Genomic DNA, 21,338 nt, shown 5'->3' with positions numbered 1-21,338 from the left:
GAGATAGGTTAGTATAAACCATTGCAAAAACCTTATCATACTCTACTGTATCAAATCACTAAAATTATTATTCAACATTGCATACTAAATGCCTCTGCATATTTAATAGCCCTATCCTCAAATAGAATCATTAAAGAAGCAAACATATGCAAACAATGCAAACATAACAGCAATCTGCCTAAACAGGACAGTCTGTAAAGAATGCAGCAACATCCATACTTCCCTAGCTCCAAAAATTATGAAAGAAAAATCCCACTGTAGTAAATTTATCATAGATTAATATGCAAAAGGTTTCAACATTTTATCACATTCTGATTTTTCTAGGGAATTATTGCAACAGCGGTAAACTTTCTGTTTTCAAACAGCAACATGTGGACTTCTAAAATAGGCATAGTAAAGGCTATCAATGCCACTTTTATTGAAATAAATTATGAAAAACATTGTTCTAAATAATAGAAAGAAAATCTTAACAAAATAAATAGACGCTCCAAGCAAAACACATATTATGTGGTGAATAAAAATATAGCTCCAAGTAAAGTTACCGATAAATGAAGACGAAAGAGGGGATGCCTTCCGGGGCATCCCAAGATTAGGATCTTGGCTATCCTTGAATATTACCTTGGGGTTCCTTGGTCATCCCCAAGCTTAGGCTCTTGCCACTCCTTATTCCATAGTCCATCGAATCCTTACGCAAAACTTGAAAACTTCACAACACAAAACTTAACAGAAAACTCGTAAGCTCCGTTAGTATAAGAAAATAAACCACCACTTCAAGGTACTGTAATGAACTCATTATTTATTTATATTGGTGTTAAACCTACTGTATTCCAACTTCTCTATGGTTTATAAACTATTTTACTAGCCATAGATTCATCAAAATAAGTAAACAACACATGAAAAACAGAATATGTCAAAAACAGAACATTCTGTAGTAATCTGGATCAAACGTATACTTGTGGAACTCATAAAATTCTCAAATAAATATATGGACGTGAGGAATTTATGTATTAATCATCTGCAAAAATAATTAACTAAATAGCACTACCCAAATAAAAAGGGCAGCAATTCTCGTGAGCGCTAAACTTTCTGTTTTTTACAGCATGATCAACAAGACTTTCCCACAAGTCTTCCCAAAGGTTCTACTTGGCACAAACACTAATTAAAAGCATAAAACCACATCTAAACAGAGGCTAGATGAATTATTTATTACTAAACAGGAACAAAAAGCAAGAAACAAAAATAAAGTTGGGTTGCCTCCCAACAAGCGCTATCGTTTAACGCCCCTAGCTAGGCATGATGATTTCAATGATGCTCACATAAAAGATAAGAATTGAAACATAAAGAGAGCGTCATGAAGAATGTGGCTAGCACATTTAAGTCTAACCCACTTCCTATGCATAGGGATTTTGTGAGCAAACAACTTATGGGAACGAGGATCAACTTGCACAGGAAGGTAAAACAAGCATAACTTCAAAACTTTAAGCACATAGAGAGGAAACTTGATATTATTGCAATTCCTACAAGAATATATTCCTCCCTCATAATAATTTTCAGTAGCATCATGAATGAATTCAACAATATAACCAGCACCTAAAGCATTCTTTTCATGATCTACAAGCATAGAAATTTTATTACTCTCCACACAAGCAAAATTGTTCTCATGAATAATAGTGGGAGCAAACTCAACAAAATAATTATCATGTGAGGCATAATCCAATTGAAAACTAAAATCATGATGACAAGTTTCATGGATATCATTATTCTTTATAGCATACAAGTCATCACAATAATCATCATAGATAGCAACTTTGTTCTCATAATCAATTGGAACCTCTTCCGGAATAGTGGATTCATCACAAAAAAAATTCATGACCTCTCCAAATCCACTTTCATCAATATAATCATCATAAATAGGAGGCATGCTTTCATCATAATAAATTTGCTCATCAAAACTTGGGGGACAAAAAATATCATCTTCATCTAACATAGCTTCCCCAAGCTTGTGGCTTTGCATATCATTAGCATGATGGATATTCAAGGAATTCATACTAACAAAATTGCAATCATGCTCATCATTCAAGTATTTAGTGCCAAACATTCTAATGCATTCTTCTTCTAGCACTTGAGCACAATTACCAGAATGCTTATTCTCATGAAAGACATTAAAAAGATGAAGCATATGAGGTAACCTTAATTCCATTTTTTGTAATTTTCTTTTATAAACTAAACTAGTGATAAAACAAGAAACTAAAAGACTCGATTGCAAGATCTAAAGATATACCTTCAAGCACTCACCTCCCCGGCAACGGCGCCAGAAAAGAGCTTGATGTCTACTACACAACCTTCTTCTTGTAGACGTTGTTGGGCCTCCAAGTGCAGAGGTTTGTAGGACAGTAGCAAATTTCCCTCAAGTGGATGACCTAAGGTTTATCAATCTGTAGGAGGCGTAGGATGAAGATGGTCTCTCTCAAGCAACCCTGCAACCAAATAACAAAGAGTCTCTTGTGTCCCCAAGACATCCAATACAATGGTAAATTGTCTAGGTGCACTAGTTCGACGAAGAGATGGTGATACAAGTGCAATATGGTCGGTAGATAAAGGTATTTGTAATCTGAAATTATAAAAACAGCAAGGTAACTAATGATAAAAGTGAGCGTAAACGGTATTGCAATGATAGGAAACAAGGCCTAGGATTCATACTTTCGCTAGTGTAAGTTCCCTCAACAATAATAACATAATTGGATCACATAACTATCCCTCAACATGCAACAAAGAATCACTCCAAAGTCACTAATAGCGGAGAACAAACGAAGAGATTATGGTAGGGTACAAAACCACCTCAAAGTTATTCTTTCCAATCAATCCGTTGGGCTATTCCTATAAGTGTCACAAACAGCCCTAGAGTTCATACTAGAATAACACCTTAAGACACAAATCAATCAAAACCCTAATGTCACCTAGATACTCCAATGTCACCTCAAGTATCCATGGGTATGATTATACGATATGCATCACACAATCTTAGATTCATCTATTCAACCAACACATAGAACCTCAAAGAGTGCCCCAAAGTTTCTACCGGAGAATCACGACGAAAACGTGTGCCAACCCCTATGCATAGGTTCGTGGGTGGAACCCGCAAGTTGATCACCAAAACATACATCAAGTGAATCACGTGATGTCCCGTTGTCACCACAGATATGATGGTAAGACATACATCAAGTGTTATCAAATCTTTAAAGACTCAATCCGATAAGATAACTTCAAAGGGGAAACTCAATCCATTACAAGAGAGTAGAGGGGGAAGAAAACATCATAGGATCCAAATATAATAGCAAAGCTCGCGATACATCAAGATCGTATCATCTCAAGAACACGAGAGAGAGAGAGATCAAACACATAGCTACTGGTACATACCCTCAACCCCGAGGGAGAACTACTCCCTCCTCGTCATGGAGAGCACCGGGATGATGAAAATGGCCACCGGACACTACTAGGAAAAGGCCTACTAATGGCGCACCGGTTTTGCCTACTAATGGCGCACTACCAGTGCGCCATTAGTAGCACGCCACTAGTATTTTTTACTAATGGCGCACCACTGGTGCGCCATTAGTATGCCAGATACTAATGGCGCACCATGTGGTGCGCCATTAGTATGCCATTCGGTGCTCCACTAGTATTCCCTCCAGGTGCGCCACTAATAACCTTATAAGTGCGCCACTAGTAATAAAGGAAGGTGCGCCACTAATAAGGGCTTAAATGCGCCACTAGTAATGTATTTGGAAAGCAAAAAAAAATCTAAATTTACAGAAAACAACCTATAAGGAAAAATAATTTAAAAACAAAAATGAAATAGAAACATAATTTTTATTATAGTAAGAATATTACAATGTCTATACAAGTTTCCAATAAAAGGAAAATTGCAAGGAAATAAAAGAAAATCCTAAAACTAATCTTTTAGTAATCTTTTCTTCTTTTTCTTCGCTTTATCCCTGCAAAATGTAACAAAATAAACAGAAACACAAACAAACTATTTATAACATGTCAGTACTGTCATTTTTTATGCAGAACTAGATATGAGCATATATTTCCAGAATTACATGGTGTGAATATTGTATGAGTAAGATTATAATGGAAATGAATTTTGATAGGAGCCCACTTTCGACGAGTATTTATCTGACAGAGCTAAATAATCAGGGCATTTACCTTTTGATAATATTATTATACTATACTACCAGTATACTACTCCACTTGGCTTCATTTGAATGTACAGTCAAATTAAAAAATGTGTTCATGGGGCAGCAGCACTAAGATTCGACCGTTTTCTGTCGGCTAACATATATATGGATAAATCAGAGATTAGACATGCATATAAAAGAAGGAAAATCAAGAAATATTAATCAATTGGGGTAGTCATGGTGTCCTCAGTTTTATCAACAAACATATATTCTAGCAGAGAGGCACTCTGATTTGCCTGCGTGGATCTGGACAATTCGTCAATTCCCCTCTCTCTACGAGAAGCTACTGAATAAACATGTTCCTACATCTGTTGATTGATTTAGATAATCAGAACAAAAGGATGCAGCATATATAAAATAAAGTTCAGCATGGGAACTTTTCTTTCGACTTGGTTGTTTCTTCCAACACCTAATAAACTTGTGTTACAATACTTTAAGGTGTAAGCCCAACTATGAACTAATCATGCCCGTGTAAAGATGTTAAACTTGCACATCAGACTGTTAAAGTTGAAAACTGAAACGCATGTGCCAAGGACATTACTAATAGAAGAATTTTTGGAGAAGACGATTTTGATCTGGGCAGCAGAGGGTAGAGGGGGTTACTAATAAAGCCCACAAAATCAGCAGACCATTATTACAAAGAGAAGGGAGAAGACTAGTATATCCAAGGAGAATTATCGACAGCCATGCAGTAACTGAAACACAATAACTGTGAAAGGGCAACCAGTCAGAAATAAAAGTGATAATCCGTACATAACTTGTGTTGTTGTAAACATAGCAGCAAGAACATTAGCTGCTTTTCCAGGAACCGGTCATTGTGTATGGGAAGCCACAGCAATAAAACCGTTAGTATGAAAATCCATATCTCTGTGAAATGAGAGCAGCATCCTCAAGGCTCATGGAAAAATTAAAGGATAAACACAAGGTAGAAAAGGCTAAAGCAAGACAATACATTTTGACCATATCATTTTCTTGTAGGACTTCATAATAAGTGGCAGGGGGACAATATGACAAGTACTGTTCACAGATAACAGTGTCAGGAAAGCAATGCCCCTTTCAGTCTTCTCCTTGTGTCAGGAGTGATAAGGAATCCAGCAAGGAAGCAATAAGGAAGATGTGATGGAAGAAAAACTGGATCCATTAAACTGTTATATGATTTGTGAGGTTCTACCGTTCTAGATCCAAGAATCATGAATCTCTTTTGTGGGACCCAAGATGACCAAGAAGCAGAGAGTGCTTCAGACCAGGAAAGTCATTAAATGGCTGCAGGAACAATGATCTTCATATCATCGCTCTTGTTAAGATTGTCCTGCTATGTGCTGCAGAGACGCCTAAAGATCGTCCAGCAATCTAGGGTGTCCCACAAACTATAGTTCAGTCTATATAAAATGAAGTTCAGCATGGGAACTAGTTTTCTTTCGACTTGCTGTTGTTTTCCTATGTTTAATAAACCATGGCTACATTTAAGGTTTAATCCCAACTATGAACTACCGAAACCCCTATAAAGATGTTAAAGCTGCACACACAAACACACGCAAAAGTTAAGATCTTGATTTGTCAGCAGCTGTGTAACCACCTCATCATTCTTTTGAGCTTAGTTATTATTGTTTGAAGGGGGGAATTTGAGTGCTATGTTAGCTACTTCCTCGCTCAAGGAAATAGGTTATATTGTATATTTACAACTACAAGGTGACACTAGCCCAGTAGTAAGACAAATGAACTGAGGCAATTCTGCAGAACCTGAGTCCAAACAGAGGTTGAGCATGGGAAGCACATTATTTTCTACTTGGCTGTAAAGATGTTAAAACAAAAAAGAAGGTTAAGCTCATGGTTCCATTAAATGCCTGTAAGCATGCTGCCTAAGCAACGGCGATGAACCTGAAGGGGGGAAGCACATTAGTTTCAAAGATGAAGCTGGATAATATGGACACTCATGCCTGTAAGCATGCTGCCTAAGCAACGGCGATGCATAGTGGTACAGTAGGGAGATCAGTAGCATCGACACACTTGGCTCTACTTGGATCACGCGCCCCAGAGATAATTCCACCAAATTGGTCAGGTTCGAGCAGAGCACGAAACTGGATCCCGCCCGCCTACCCACGCACGCAGAAGTTACCAGATGCGTCTAGTTTGAACCACGGGGGAGAGGGCACTGACCGTCGATCTTGATGCGGCCGGCGATGGTGTATCCCTCGACGGATCTGCACCCACAAGGCGAGGCGAGAGAGTGGTTCAGATACAGCCTCCCGATCGATCGGATCGGGAAGGGAAAACGAGCGGGGACGAGGGGCACCTACCCGGGCTGGTCCACCGCCGCGGGGCCGAGGCACGCCGCGAGGACGGCGGCGAGGACGAGGAGGGCGCGAAGGGGGCTCATCGTCGCCGCGGCGGAGGTCGTCATCGTCGTCGTCGCGCAAGCACAAGAGCTTTCTCTTCTCTCCTCTCCTCCGTTTGCTCTCGGCCGTGGGCTTCGAGGAAGGAGAGGCCATGACTGAAGGAGCCTCCCTCTTCGCTTTGCCTTTGCACTGGATCTGGTGTGAGGGAGGGGGAGGAAGAGGCGGGCGGCCGGGAAGGTGATTAGAGGGGATATGGAGTGATAGCAATGGCGCACTGGTAGGGGTGCGCCATATGTATAGATAGCAATGGCGCATGTCTTACTGGTGCGCCATTACTAGTTAAAACTAGTAATGACGCACTATCCCCCTAATGCGCCATTAGTATTTTTGAAAAAAAATAAAAATAAATTTTTTTACTAATGGCGCACCGTGGATATGGTGCGCCATTAGTATTTGGACACTAATGGCGCACCAACACATGGTGCACCATTAGTATATAGCAGTGGCACACCACATGTGTGGTGCGCCATTAGTGTTCATATTATCTATAGCCCTTTTCCTAGTAGTAGGGATTGCCCCCTCCGGCAGGGTGCCGGAACGGGTCTAGATTGGTTTTCGGTGGCTACGGAGGCTTCTGGCGGCGGAACTCCCGATCTATTATGCTCACCGATGTTTTTAGGGTATATGGAGATATATAGGTGGAAGAAGTACGTCAGGGGGGCCACGAGAGGCTCACGAGGGTGGAGGGCGCGCCCCCCTGCCTCATGACCTCCTCGCAGATCCCTCGACGTGCGCTCCACGTCTTCTTGGCTTCTTTCCTTCCAAAAATGAGTTCTGTGAAGTTTCAGGTCAATTGTACTCCGTTTGATTTTCCTTTTCTTTGAAACCCTAAAACAGGGTAAAAACAGAAACTGGAACTGGGCTCTGGGTTAATAGGTTAGTCCCAAAAATGATATAAAAGTGTACAATAAATCCCATAAACATTCAAAACAGTATATAATATAGCATGGAGCTATCAAAAATTATAGATACGTTGGAGACGTATCATACCCTCTATCAAACATAAGCCTCCTTATATCTTCCTCGAAATTGCCACCATACCTACCTATTATGGCGTTTCCATAGACATTCTGAGATATATTGCCATGCAACTTTCCACTGTTCCATTTATTATGACACGCTCCATCATTGTCATATTGCCTTGCATGATCATGTAGCTGACATCGTATTTGTGGCAAGGCCACCATTCATTTTTCATACATGTCACTCTTGATTCATTGCATATCCCGATAAACTGCCGGAGGCATTCACATAGATTCGTATTTTTTCTAAGTATCGAGTTGTAATCCTTGAGTTGCAAGTAAATAAAAGTGTGATGATCTTCATTATTAGAGCATTGTTCCATGTGAGGAAAGGATGATGGAGACTATGATTCCCCCATAAGTCGGGATGAGACTCCGGAAGAAAAATAATAATAAAAGAGGCCAACACTAGTAGAAAAGGGGCAAAGTTCCAGGCCGGGTCAGCCCATTAGTCCCGGTTCAGTCCAGAACCGAGACCAATGGGGGCATTGGACCCGGTTCGTCATCCTAGGGGGCCGGCCGGGCCACGTGGGCCATTGGTCCCGGTTCGTCTAGACCTTTTGGTCCCGGTTGGTGGGACTAACCGGGACCAATGGGCCTCGCTCCTGGCCCACCACCATTGGTCCCGGTTGGCGGCTTGAACCGGGACCAAAGGCTCCCCTTTAGTCCCAGTTCATGGCACCAACCGGGACCAATGAGGTGCCTATATATACCCCCTTGCGTAAGAGCAGAGCACACTGCTCTGTTTTTTTGGCCGAGGCGGAGAGGGCTTGGTGGTGCTCTAGCTCACCTCCTATGCACACAAGGTGTCCGATGGAATGCCCTAGCCACACTACTTAAGCTTTCTCCTCTCCAAGCTCGACCTCCAAGCTCCATTTTCCTCAATATTTGCCTAGGTTTATGTCACGACCGGGTTTTCCGGGTATAAATTTCCAGAAAAAGACCGTCGTGCTCATCAGCCCCAGGATTACTGTTAGCTGACGAGGCTCCAACTTGATACAGAAATTCCAAGCAAAATACAAAATATGCAGTACAAGGCCATTTTGGCCTGTTAGTACAACAATTGGGTTTCTAGTGGTCGATGGCGGAAGCGGTTTGTGGCTCATCAGTGTCTATGGGACTCCATTTCCCACAGGAACAGCTGACCAGGTTAACTCCTATCTTCGCGAGGCTGCTATCACCGTTGCTTAGGTTCCGGGGCTGTCTTCGCGTCGCTCCTCTCCGTGCAAGAAAATCTGGCCAAGACAATAGCCAGGGACGAGCTAGTGAGTACTTTGAATGTACTCGCAAACATTAAGAACACAGGTATAATATAATTGATAAACATGCACTGAAAAATTCCATGATCACATCGTCAGTCATAAATAAAACATCTTTTATGCATGCAAGCAGGTTATTTTCATGCAACGTGAATAAGCAGTAATAGAGTGGGAATTAAAATGCCGCAGTCAGGCGTCTGAGCGACACCACATAAAGGGCTTTAAAAGAAATGCCACAGTTGGGCGTCTGAGCGACACCACATAAAGGGCTTTAAAAGAAATGCCACAGTCGGGCGTCTGAGCGACACCACATAAAGGGCTTTAAAAGAAATGCCACAGTCGGGCGTCTGAGCGACACCACATAAAGGGCTTTAAAAGAAATGCCACAATCGGGCGTCTGAGCGACACCACATAAAGGGCTTTAAAAGAAATGCCACAGTCGGGCGTCTGAGCGACACCACATAAAGGGCTTATAAGATAAAATAATCACAATGAATATCTAGGAGGTAGAACTGTCCAGGGATACTTGATAATATAAATAATGCAACGGGTTAGTCCATCACAAAATATTAATCATGGTCCTCATAAGTAACCAGTCGGTATCCAAGTTTGGTTTAACAATATCTCCTCCAAAGACCGACACTAAGACCAACACTTGACCCATCCCAGACTGTAATCCTTAACCATGGACACGGCTATTCAAATAGGTTTTAATCTCTGCAGAGGGTGTACTCTTTACCCACGAGTAACGGATTCCTTTAGTCCATCGGGACTAATTCCGTCTACGGCCTTTTAGTTGAAAACACGCCTAACTTGCACACACCAGCTTAACTCATCGGTGTCTGGAATCACCCACGACACTTGTTAAGCAAAACTCTAAGTGGGGAGGCTACAACCTCGCGTAGCATGGGATCAAATTTATATCGCGCGCTCTAAGGGGTGGCCTCCCCTCTCGGTCCCAACCGGAAACACCCATGCCCCCGGACCAGGTGGCATGCCTACCGGCTACAACCGATATCTTCCACCATGGCCTCTCTGTACGGTGTGTGCTTGAAAGGGGTTGACGACTTACCAAACCGTACCCTACCTGCGGCAGGGACAAGTGGTAGTACAAAACAAGTATGGGGGTTACTGGAACAAGACTTGATCTACGGTCGACTCAGGAGGTTTATAAATTCCCTGCATGACATGTATAACAAATATATTTCAACCAACAAAATCACGACTCAATATACCTTACCATGCCATACCGGACATAACCGTCCCGACGGGGACCGGCGACAAGCTCACTCCTACCCAAGGCAGAGGCTTTCCCGTATTCCTTTCCGGCATGCATGCAAGGCACATGAGGGTGATTACCATCACAAGTATATTCATTTCCAACAGCAAGGAAATCACTAATATGCATTCATGCAAATGATCATACCACATGAAATAACAAGTTCTCTGATATAAGGTGGTGTTATAAACGTGTCAACTAACACACCAAAAATATTATTCCGGGGTTCAGAATGCTTGCCTTCAATGGTGTGGAAAAGGCAGGGTGCACTCCAAAACTTTTGAAAGCTTTCTTCTCTTCCAAAATCCTATTCAAAATATTTTTGAATCAATATTTAGTTTCAAAAACAGTACAAAAAAGTTGTTTGGAAAATTTTCAAATAAATCTTAAAATAAACTAGACAATATTTGAGAGATGTAGGAGAAAGAATTAATTTATTTGGAGTTATATTTAAAAAGTTATAGACAGTCAAAGCTGTGGTCAAAATCTGTTTTTAATAAAATCAGGAAAAAGAAAACGTTTCAAAGAGATTACGCCTTCGGTGCAGAGAAAACGTACTGGGGAATTATACGCTTTCACTTAATCCCACGTGGACGGGCGCGGGGTCGCTGACAGTGGGTCCAGGGGGCCCACTGGTCAGGTTTGACCAGTCGCCTTTCCCTCTCCTTCCTCTGCCCGAGAGGGGGCGGGACTCCGACGATGCTCGCCGGCGAACGGCGGCACCGTTCGGGAAACAGAGGTCACCTGTGGGCTCAGGGGATCAAGGCGGCCACTCTGGTAGTCATTATGGTCTCGGGGGTGGACGGAGCTGCCGGCGGTGAGCTTCGCGGCGGACGGAGGCCGTCGGAGAAGGTGATTTTTCTCCCGCGGTGAGCCCTGATCAAAATCGAGCAGGGGAACTGGTTCACGGGAGTAAGAGGAAGCTCTTGGTGAAGAGAACGGAGAGGGGGAGGTACTAGAGGTGCCGGATTGGCCGGGGCGGTGGTGGCGGCAGGAGTTGCCGGAGATGAGGAAGGAGGCCTCCCCGGGTCGAATGCAAGCTAGGGGAGTGCCATTGGGGTGGCCTGAGGTTGCCTGTGTGCTCGGGGGAGTTCGGGGACCTCCTTTTATAGCGCGACGCGGTCGGTTTCACGGCGGTGGATGAGGATGCCGGCGAACCGCCTCTCTGTGGCTTGCAGGGCAACGTGGCGGGGCTGGGGATGGCGGCAGGAGCTAGCGGACGAACGGGCACTGCTCCAGGAGCGAGCTGGCGAGCGGGAGAGGCTCGGGCGGCACCGACATGAGCAGGGGCTGTCGGGCGGCCGCGGCGGCTAGCTCTTGGCCTGCCGGGGCGTGGCAAGGGGCGGCTTGGCGTGTTGCGGTGAGAAGGGGAGCGCGTGGCGTGGTGCTACAGAGCGGGCCAAAACCATGGGGGCCAGCGTGTCGGCTCGGCGCACGCGCGTGCCAAACGCACGCTCTGCTCGCGCTCTGGGCGTGCACCGGACGTGCTCGACGTAATGCCAAAGCATGCTACAGAGTTTGGGTGAGGCTGGCATTTAGCAGATCTAGGTTAGGAGTAACTGGGAGCCTAGTGGACAAGTTGGTTTGATCAAAGGCGCAAGCTCACAGTGCAATGTCAAAATTCATGTCAAAACAGATCATGCCCGTAAGGTGTTTGACAAAATGCTAAGGGCACTTAGGCAGGTCTTGGAGTGGCTAAAAACTACAGATGGTGGTCTCTTTAGATGAACAAGAGGGTGGTGAGGTTAGTTTGCCAAAAGCAGAAACTTGTTAGTGCAAGTTTTGCAAAACTTTAAATCTAGACAGGAGATAAATGGCATTATTTCATGAACTAAAAATGATCCAATAAGTGCATGCTCCTGGATTTAGGGGTTTGGTAGGGCTGTCTACAAGTAGGAGAAAGCACAAGATCATTGGAGCAAAAATAAATAGGGTTGCAGTAGAAATCACAAGGCTGGACCAGAATGGAAAAGAGGTTGATTCACTCAATATTTTCAAATAACATCACTGGGTTTTTGCATAATGTTGAATCATATGCTACTAATAACGTCCCAAAATTTTGGTGGAGACCAGAAAGAAATATTTAAATGGGTTGTAGTGCAAAATTGCACTCTGGACCAGAGAAGGAAAATTGATGCAGAGCTCAAAATATTACATGAATAAAAGATATTTTTGTATAGAAGTGATTTTAAAAACATCACATGACATCTCCAAATTTTGGTTAGAATTTTAGGTGAATTTATCAAATGGTTGTAGTTCAATTATGGCCATATAACCTTGGAAAAACCATTTTTCAAGAAAATAAAGATCAAGCAATTTAATTAGGTAATTAGTTATACTGATAAAAGAAAAGTTTTTCTTGAGAGGTTAAATAAGTCCAATAACATATTTGAAAGGTTTTCACTTTGAGGAAAAACTCCATAATAACAAGGGAGAAAATGGTTCAAAAATCAAAAGGGAGCCCAGAAAATAAAAGTTTTAATTTCCTGGCAAAGATTTTAATGTATAAAACAAGGCCAAAATTTTGGGGTGTCACAGTTTAGCGGTCCGTCACGCCCCGTCCCCGTCTTCACCGCCGTCGATCACCCGCACCGAGCTCATCGCCGGCACCACCGTGGTGAGCCACTTGTTCTTATCTTCTTTCTGAAAGGAAAAAATATTCTTAATTGTATGTTTACATAGATACTTGTATTATTTTCTTACTTTTATTATTTCATCTTATATAGTGCGATGGTTTTGGTATCCGCCCCCGTCGGCCCTCGTCGTGTCTATGATTCGGATGTGGTATATATATTATCTTTATAACTATTGGTTCATTTATTGTTTATGAAAATTGTGCCGACCAACGTGACATAGATTTTATTTATCTAGGATGTATGTGAACCGGAAATTCCAACCGACCCTATTGTCGAGAGGTTAAATTTAGTTGAAGAAGAAAACAATTTCTTGAAGGAAAAAATAAAAAATATTGAGGAGGAGAAGATGATATTGGAGTTGCATGTTGCGGATGTTGTCGATGATCACAAGATCAAGATGGATGCAATGCGCTTGAAGATGAGAAAGATTAGAAAATATGACATTCATACCGAGGCTTGGTATCATTATGCCGTTGGATCAATTGTTACCTTGGTTGCGATTATTATCGCATTTGTTTTCGCATTGAAATGTTTTACATAGTTTCAATGTATGGTTTAATTAATTAGATGCTCTGGAGACCTATATGTTGTTAGATGAGAACTATGTATGTACTTTGGTTTTAATGTGATGATGAACTTCTATTAATTTGGACACTTAATTATATATAATGCACGCAGATGAACCGGCAATGGATGTACGGTGACAAACACACCTCCGAGTACATTAAGGGCGTGCATGAGTTTCTCGATGCGGCTGAGGCAGACAAGCAGAATGGTTTTATGTGTTGTCCATGCACTGAATGTGGGAATACGATGTATTACTCTAACCAGAAAATCCTTCACTCCCACCTGCTTTACAAGGGTTTCATGCCACACTATAATGTTTGGACGAGGCACGGAGAAATAGGGGTTATGATGGAAGACGGCGAAGAAGAAGAGTACGATGACAAGTATGTGCCCCCTGAATACGGTCATGCTGCAACGGGGGGAGCTGGTGAAGATCAAGAGGAACCAGACGATGTGCCCAATGATGCTGTAACGGGTGAAGCTGCTGAAGATCAAGAGGAACCAGACGATGTGCCTGATGATGATGATCTCCGCCGGGTCATTGTCGATGCAAGGACGCAATGCGAAAGTCAAAAGGAGAAGCTGAAGTTCGATCGCATGTTAGAGGATCACAAAAAAGGGTTGTACCCCAATTGCGAAGATGGCAACACAAAGCTTGGTACCGTACTGGAATTGCTGCAGTGGAAGGCAGAGAATGCTGTGCCTGACAAAGGATTTGAGAAGCTACTGAAAATATTGAAGAAGAAGCTTCCAAAGGATAACGAATTGCCCGACAGTACATACGCAGCAAAGAAGATCGTATGCCCTCTAGGATTGGAGGTGGAGAAGATACATGCATGCCCTAATGACTGCATCCTCCACCGCGGTGCATACAAGGATCGGAACGCATGCCCGGTATGCGGTGCATTGCGGTATAAGATCAGACGAGATGACCCTGGTGATGTTGACGGCGAGCCCCCCAGGAAGAGGGTTCATGCGAAGGTGATGTGGTATGCTCCTATAATACCACAGTTGAAACATCTGTTAAGAAACGAAGAGCATGCCAAGTTGATGCGATGGCACAGTGAGGACCGTAAGAAAGACGGGAAGTTGAGAGCACCCGCTGATGGGTCGCAGTGGAGAAAAATCGAGAGAAAGTACTGGGATGAGTTTGTAAAGGACCCAAGGAACGTATGGTTTGCTTTAAGCGCGGATGGCATTAATCCTTTCGGGGAGCAGAGCAGCAATCACAGCACCTGGCCCGTGACTCTATGTATGTATAACCTTCCTCATTGGATGTGCATGAAGCGGAAGTTCATTATGATGCCAGTTCTCATCCAAGGCCCTAAGCAACCCAGCAACGACATTGATGTGTACCTAAGGCCATTAGTTGAAGAACTTTTACAGCTATGGAATGGAAACGGTGTACGTACGTGGGATGAGCACAGGCAGGAGGAATTTAACCTAAAGGCGTTGCTGTTCGTGACCATCAATGATTGGCCCGCTCTCAGTAACCTTTCAGGACAGATAAACAAAGGATACCACGCATGCACGCACTGTTTAGATGACACCGAAAGTATATACCTGGACAAATGCAGGAAGAATGTGTACCTGGGCCATCGTCGATTTCTTCCGACCAACCATCAATGTCCAAAGAAAGGCAAGCATTTCAAAGGCGAGGCAGATCACCGGAAGAAGCCTGCCATGCGTACCGGTGATCACGTACTTGCTATGGTCAATGATTTACACGTAATCTTTGGAAAGGGTCCCAGCGCACTAGCTGTTCCGAATGACGCTGAGGGACACGCACCCATGTGGAAAAAGAAATCTATATTTTGGGACCTACCCTAGTGGAAAGACCTAGAGGTCCGCTCTTCAATCGACGTGATGCATGTGACGAAGAACCTTTGCGTGAACCTGCTAGGCTTCTTGGGCGTGTATGGAAAGGCAAAAGATACACCTGAGGCATGGGAGGACCTGCAACGTTTGCACGAAAAAGACGGCATGCCTCTGAAGCAGTATGAAGGTCCTGCCAGCTACGCTCTTACCAAAGAAGAGAAAGAAATCTTCTTTGAATGCCTGCTCAGTATGAAGGTCCCGACTGGCTTCTCGTCGAATATAAAGGGAATAATAAATATGCTAGAGAAAAATTTCCAGAACCTAAAGTCTCATGACTGCCACGTGATTATGATGCAACTGCTTCTGGTTGCATTGAGGGGGCTTCTACCGGAAAACGTCTGATTAGCCATTGTGAAGCTATGTGCATTCCTCAATGCAATCTCTCAGAAGGTGATCGATCCAGAAATCGTACCAAGGCTAAGGAGTGATGTGGCGCAATGTCTTGTTAGTTTCGAGCTGGTGTTCCCACCATCCTTCTTCCATATCATGACGCATGTCCTAGTTCATCTAGTCGACGAGATTGTCATTCTGGGGCCCGTATTTCTACACAATATGTTCCCCTTTGAGAGGTTCATGGGAGTCCTAAAGAAATATGCCCGTAACCACGCTAGGCCAGAAGGAAGCATCTCCATGGGCCATCAAACAGAGGATGTCAACGGGTTTTGTGTTGACATCATTCCTGGCCTTAAGAAGATAGGTCTCCCTAAATCGCGGTATGTGGGGAGACTGACTGAAAAGGCACTCTTGGAAGTGACTCAATAATATGCAGGGACGGATATTCTTTGTCTCAAGAACACTACACAGTTCTACAGAACTCTACCTTGGTGACCCCATATGTCGATGAACACAAGAACAGTCTGCGCTCCAAACACCCGGAGCAGTGTGACGACTGGATTACATGTGAACACATCAGGACTTTCAGCAGTTGGTTGGAAGCACGTCTCAGAGGTGACAACATTGTTTGTGATGAGTTGTACTTGTTGTCCAGGGGACCATCTTTGACTATATTGATTTACAAAGGATACGAGATAAATGGGAATACATTTTACACGATTGACCAAGTTCAAAAGAGCACCAACCAAAACAGCGGTGTCCGCTTTGATGCAACAACCGAGAGGGGAAAGGACACATATTATGGTTATATAGTGGACATATGGGAACTTGACTATGGACATGATTTTAAGGTCCCTTTGTTTAAGTGCAAATGGGTCAATCTATCAGGAGGCGGGGTATAGGTAGATCCATAGTACGGAATGACAACAGTGGATCTGAAAAATCTTGGGTACACTAACGAACCGTTCGTCCTAGCCAATGATGTGGCACAGGTTATCTATGTGAAGGATATGTCTACCAGACCAAGAAAAAGATAACAAAAGGAAGCGAATACATCATATGATGAGCCAAAGCGCCACATAGTTCTTTCAGGAAAAAGGGGCATCCTGGGAGTGGAGGGCAAGACAGACATGTCTGAATATTATGAAAAGTTTCATGAAATTCCTCCCTTCAAAGTCAAGGATGACCCAAGCATCCTGATAAACGATGAAGATTATCCATGGTTACGGCGCAATAAGCAAATGACACAAGCGAAGAAAAAGTGAAGACTTTCTCCCGCAACTATTATGATGATACCGTGCCAACTTTGTAACAGACGAGTATGATACCATTGTCCGTTTTCTACATGCACATGCTATGCCAACTTTTTTAGAGTTCATTTGAAAACTATGAATTTAGGTCGAATTTTCTCTATAGGTGCATCTATGTTCATTTTTTAGTAAAGTTAATCACAAACTTGTGATTCACACAAATTTCAAATAATTCAAATTTGAAAACTAATGGCACTAACAAAAAGTTTACAATTTTTCTAAAACAAATGGCACTAACAGAAAGTTTATAATTTTGCTGACCTAGAAGCAAAAAGAATTAAAAAATAGAGAAAAAAACAAAATAAAATAAATAATACAGAAAACAAAACAAAAAAACTGGAAAAAAATAAAAATAGCAACAATAAGTATTTTTTTGTAAGTAGAAACAAAATAAAATAAATAAAGCAACAAAGAAAACAAAAAAACAAAAAAAGTGTTTTCAAATTTGAAAACTAATGGCACTAACAGAAATTTTATAATTTTTCTAAAACTTAAATCAAAAAAGAATTAAAAAATAAAGCAAAAAAACAAAAGAAAATAAATAATGCAGAAAACAAAACAAAAAAGCTGGATAAAATAGGGCTCGCCCCTGGCCCATGATCATTAGTCCCGGTTTGTGCCACAAACCGGAACTAAAGGGTTGGTCCTCGTTGCGCTCAGAGTTTAGTCCCACCTCGCCAACCAAAGGGCGCTCACACCGGTTTATAAGCCCGCCCCTATCTGCCTTGTTGAGCTCCTCTAAAAGTGAAAATAGATGCCCCTATACAGGGAATTTGACCTAAATTCATAATGAATTTCTCTGAAATTCATAGAAATTGATTATGAATTTAGGTCGAATTTTCTCTATAGGTGCATCTATGTTCATTTTTTTAGTAAAGTTAATCACAAACTTGTGATTCACACAAATTTCAAAGAATTCAAGTTTTAACTATTCAAATTTGAAAACTAATGGCACTAACAAAAAGTTTATAATTTATCTAAAACTAATGGCACTAACAGAAAGTTTATAATTTTGCTTACCTAAAAGCAAAAAGAATTAAAAAATAAAGCAAAATACCAAAGAAAATAAATAATGCAGACAACAAAACAAAAAAACTGGAAAAAACAAAAATAGCAACAATAAGTATTTTGTTGTAAGTTGAAACAAAATAAAATAAAATAAGCAACAAAGAAAACAAAAAAACTAGAAAAGTGTTTTCAAATTTGAAAACTAATGGCACTAACAGAAAGTTTATAATTTCTCTAAAACTAAAAGCAAAAAGAATAAAAAATAAAGCAAAAAACAAAAGAAAATAAATATTGCAGAAAACAAAACAAAAAACTGGAAAAAATAGCAACAATAAGTATTTTGTTGTAAGTAGAAACAAAATAAAATAAATAAAGCAACAAAGAAAAAAACTGCCACCTATTGGGCCACCACGACCTGAATATGACTAGAAACCCAACCTGGGCCAGGATTCAGGCCCGCAGAAGGCCCAATAGGCCCAGAAGCAGAGAGGTGTCAGATTAGGCCCATAGACCTGCAGTTCAGAGGGGTTCGAGAGGGAAGAGGCAGCGGAGCTTATAAACAGGTGTTGGCCGCTCTCAACTAGCGAGGTGGGACTAAACTCCCACCACCGCGCCAGCGCAAAGCCATTGGTCCCGGTTGGTGGCACCAACCGGGACTAAAGGGGGGCATTGGTCCTTGTTCGTGGCACAAACGGGGACCAATGCCCCCTTTGGTCCCGGTTGGTGGCACCAACCGGGACTAAAGGGGGCATTGGTCCCGGTTTGTGCCACGAACCGGGACCAATGCTCCGTCTATATATACAGCACTTGTGAAATTTTTTGTTCAGTTCTTCGATCCCGCCCCGACGACGCCGCCAGGCTGCCCCTCAGCGCCTCGCCGTCGCCGTCGTCGCCCTGCTTTCGACGCCGTCCCGCGCCGCCCAGACGCCGTCGCCACCCCGACGCCGTCGCCGGGCACCACCCCACGCCGTTGCGGTCACTGCCCCGCGTCACGCCCGATGCCGTCGCCGCCCCGCCTCTGCCTCGCCGTCGCCTCTGCCTCACCGCGCCCCAGTTGCCCCGCGCCGCCGTCGCCTCTGCCTCGCTTTGGTTAGGGCCAGCACCGCCCCCCTCTCCCCCCTGTTTTTTTTGCAAATATATATATATTCCTGATTATGTGTGTATGTATGAGTATACGTATGTGTGTATATCTGTTTATATGTCCTTTTTTAGATTTTTTGTTTTCTACATTTTTATAAAAATGTATATATGTATGTATATATGTTCTCTGTGTATATATATATATATGTTAATGTATATATGCAAAAGATAGATTTTTAGAAAAAATAGTATTTTTTTCTGTTCATAGATTTTTTGGTGATATTGATTATTATAAATATGCAAATATTTGTATATTCATATGAACAATGAATTAGGAAAAACCTTTACTTTTTTTTCAAAAATTTCTATTTGAACATTATTTCAAAAAAACAAGCAATACTACTTCATGTATTTTTAAGAAGGAAGAAGAAGAAAAAGAATGAGAGGAAAAAGGAAATAAGAAGATGTAGAAAGGAGAAGAAGAGGGGAGAGGAAGACGAGGAGAAATAAATAAGAAGAAGAAAAAAGAAGAAAAAGAAGAGGAGAAGAAGAAAGGAATACAGGAGAAGAAGAGAAAATAGAATATATTCTATTTTCTCTTCTTCTCCTCTATTCCTTTCTTCTTCTCCTCTTTTTCTTCTTCTTTTTTTCTTCGATCTTCTCCTCTAGCTATTCCTTTCTTATTCTCCTCTTTTTATTTCTTCTTTGTTTTCTTATGTTTTATCGGGTCTGTCGTCGTCGATATATACCCCTCCCGATAACTTCAACATGAGGGGGGGGGTCGATATACCCCCTCCCCGATAATATTATTTTCCCATGTACGTATGTCGTGTCGATATAAACTCCCGATAACTTCAACACATGGGGGGGGTCGATATACCCCCTCCCGATAACTTCAAAACGAGGGGGGTCGATATACCCCCTCCCGATAACTTCAACATGTGGGGGGGGGGGTCGATATACACCCCTCCCGATAACTTCAACACGAGGGGGGTCGATATACCCCCTTCCGATAACTTCAACACGTGGGGGGGTCGATATACCCCCTCCCTGATAATATTATTTTCCCATGTACGTATGTCGTCGTTGTCGATATACCCCAAACGCTTGAAGCATTGTCGAGGCCACCCCAAACCCTAGAGAAGCAGCGTCGAGTCCACTAATTAATATTAGTTCTATGTTTGCCACTAATATATCCATCTGTCATGTTTGAATAATAATTGCCATGTTGTAAATATTTGTAGAAACTATGGACACCGCCCGAGACGAAGTACAAGAAGAGTTGTTGGGGGACATAATCGCACGAGGAAGTGATGCCGTCTGCTCGTTGTTTCTCAACGACACTGATGGTCTGGAAGCAGCTGGCTATGATTATGATGGCTCCGGTGACCCAATACCGGTGCAAGAAGGAGACCGTGAGGACGGCTCCGGTGACCCAATGCCGGTGCAAGAAGGAGACCGTGATGATGGCTCCGGTGACCGAACCGATTCCGGATAGGTATATATATTAGTTAAGCCTGTGCTGACTAGCTAATTGATGCATTCATTGTTTTGGTATGTACACATATTAATTAAGTCTTTGTTCTTTTTTCTAGCCCTCCGGATCGAGCACAACTTCGGTAAAGAGGCGAGGCCCGAAGAAAAAGTTGAGCTCGGATGAAAGGTTTGAGATCATAGCAATCGCGCCCGACGGCCAACCGATTGAACCCATCCGGACAAAGAACGCATTTGTTGCTCAGTGCGGGGTTCTGGTTAGGGACAAGATCCCGATCAGCATCCAGCAATGGTTAAAGCCGGCTACAGAAGACCCTGAGGTGTCTTATGTCAATGATATGCAGGATCTTTGGACTGAGCTGAAGTCAAATTTCACCCTACCGCTAGAGGATGATCCGGAGAAGCCAGTTAAAGAGCAATTAATCAAGTCTTTTTCTCTTAAGAGGATGGCAGACCTATTCAGGAGGTGGAAGAAAGAGTTGAATAACTTTGTTGATAAAAAAGAGACACTAGAATTCAAGGGCAGATATGAGAAGATCAGAGATCACTGGCCTGCATTTGTGGCCCACAAGACATCGGAAAAGAGTAAGAAGATGTCGGCGACAAACAAGCAAAATGCTGCAAAGAAGAAACATCACCATCGCACAGGGTCAGGTGGCTACCTCGTAGCCCGGCCTAAGTGGGCCAAGGCTGAGAATGATCTGGTTGATAAAGGGATCGAACCAGAGACAATTAACTGGCCAGACCATTGCCGGGCTTGGTTCTTCGGGGCTGGCGGAAAATTGGACCCTGTATTAGGGAAGTGCATTTGGACGGACGAGCAAATGGAAATACCAGT

This window comes from Triticum urartu, chromosome 7A (assembly GCF_056163025.1).
Source record: "Triticum urartu cultivar PI428250 chromosome 7A, HENAU_Tu73, whole genome shotgun sequence".
NCBI lineage: Eukaryota > Viridiplantae > Streptophyta > Magnoliopsida > Poales > Poaceae > Triticum > Triticum urartu.
The sequence above is the reverse complement of the archived record's forward strand: the minus strand, read 5'-3'. Positions refer to the sequence as shown.